Source organism: Camelus bactrianus, chromosome 21 (genome assembly GCF_048773025.1).
Source record: "Camelus bactrianus isolate YW-2024 breed Bactrian camel chromosome 21, ASM4877302v1, whole genome shotgun sequence".
In the NCBI taxonomy this organism is placed as follows: domain Eukaryota; kingdom Metazoa; phylum Chordata; class Mammalia; order Artiodactyla; family Camelidae; genus Camelus; species Camelus bactrianus.
Window position 1 is genome coordinate 19516000 of NC_133559.1, and position 2424 is coordinate 19518423.

Genomic DNA, 2424 nt, shown 5'->3' on the forward strand with positions numbered 1-2424 from the left:
GTGGCCCACCAACTGTTTTCTCTGTAAGAGAAACTGAGACTCAGTGATTTTACACCAAAATCCCTCGCAGAGTCTGTCAATAGGTTGGGCATTGGGTATGGCTTTTCGTGATAGAACACCTTTATTTCTCTTATTTTTCCTCACTGTACTTTATTGGAAAACTGAGATGGATTAAACCAAGGTGATTAGCCAGATGTTACTTCAAATAAGCTAAGTTTTAAAGTTAAGGCAACAGTTAACACATATTGACTAAGCCAAAGTGCTTAACTGTTTTCTATGAAATAGTTTATTTTAGTGTTGAGTATGGCGTGGCTACAGATACGTATCTGATGTGAACACCGAGTAAAAGTGGCAACACCAGTAAAAGTGGCTGTGAAGACCTGAGAAGCTAGAGGACAGGGCACGTGTCATTTACACTGCTCATCTCCCACCATACGTCTTAGGTCATCCAAGGCACTTATCGAGATGGTTAAATAAAGGAGTGTGGAATTTAAAACGAGACATACCCCAGGCATAAAATCAAGTCCTTGAGCTTTCTTATAGTTTGATTTCTGGCATTTTACTGACTAAAATCTCTCATTTATGCAATTTACTTTGTAGCCTTAAAATGTTTAATAGATGAACTGATTTCAAGAACCTCATGAAATACTGTAAAATCAGCATTTTTCTAGACCCAGTTATTATAAAAGAGCACTACTATCTCCTGGTAAAGGCAAAAAGACCCACTACCACGTCCATCACGTCATCTCCGCAGGACTGTGGACGCCAACGCGCACTTACGTATGAGCACGCTGGTGTCTGTGTGATTTCCTAGGCACGTTCGTCTACGCAACTGGCAGGTACACAGCATTGTGCTGGCTGCCGTGGGGACACAAATAACATGTGTTCTGTGCTGTCACATGCTTACATTCATCCGCCTTCATTGGGGCATCATGCTTTCCCTTCAATTCCTACTGACTTGTTCCAAGCAGCTTCTTAAATAAAACAGGAGCCAGAACAAAACAGTTGTGTCCCCCTCTCCCTTATTCTACTTGCTTTCCAGAAAGAGTCAGAGTAAGACCAACATCAAACTCGGACAGGAGGCCCGAGCCCTACGTCAGTCTAAGGAGCGGTTCCATTTGTCCACAGCACTGAAAAAAGCAGTGGGTGGACTGAGAAGTAGGGCGCCTCTCAGCTCCTTCTGACTCAGTGTCTGTCCACTGTTTCGTGGCCACTTCCTACGCGAACACAAGCCCTACACTGCAGTCTAACACAGATGTGGAAATGCTTCTGGATCGACTCGTGCTCTTACTCCCCACTCACAGAAAAATAAAATGGATTCCAATCACATTTCCACATGAAAACACAAAATTAGACTAAAAAAAACTGAAGTTACCCTTGACTTAGGAATATTGACTCAATATAGTTAAAGACATCTTCTAATGGCATTTTCAACATGAAAACACAAATTTGTGCATATTGTCTAATCACAGTACATACAGTTGGTGTGGACAACAGCGCTGACAGGCCACCAGGCAAGTTGAAGAGTGAATGGAAAATGAGAAATTTCTATTTTTTCCTTCTCAGTTTGTGTACATGTATAACCATTTTCAGGATACCCACATGCTGCACAATTGAAAGATGCCAATTTTTGCTATAAAGAATGCTGAAGTTAGAATTTTCTAAGGCAGAGGGTGACTGCACAGCTAACAAGCAACCTCCCAGAGAGCTAACACCAGGTATCTCTGTGTGTGATGTGTACTCATTACCCTTCCTCCACTTTAGATGATGTTCCATTTTCAATACTGAACTTTTCTTGAATAAGAAATCCCCAAGTTTATAAAATCTGAGGGCCATTTCCAGTGAACTTTATCAGGATAGAGAAGCCAAAAGACCACAGGCATTACTGGGTTGTAATCGGCTGGAGGAACAAATTAATCAGTATTATAATCACGAAGTTGTGGCAGGGTAGTAGGTTTCAGTTATTGGACATAAATCGCAAGAGTATGTTCCAGGCATTATAAAAACAGTGACCTGATCTCACTGGGTAACAGCTCAGTATTTAAAAAGCTACTTGAATTTTTCTGTTGATCTTCATTGTTGTTAAATAATGAGAGTTTTGGTGGTGGGAAAACTTCATTTTTCAAGTGCAAGATGATCTCAGCTGAAGGAGAAAATGAATGATTAAGGGAGGGAGGGAAGGTAGTCCTGGCATCAACTTGAACATATTTTTCTCCATTTTTGAAGGCTTATGTCTCCAAGGTTACCATAATAAAGTCATAAACATGACAGCCAGTTTAAGGGTCTCAGGATTAATGAACCTCAAGAAAGAAGAACTGATAAACTGTGAACCAAGCCACCACTAGCACAAAGCTCTAATAGTGACACGTCCACCACCAGTATTCTCAGCAGCAATATATTTAAATACAAAGAGAACTACATATA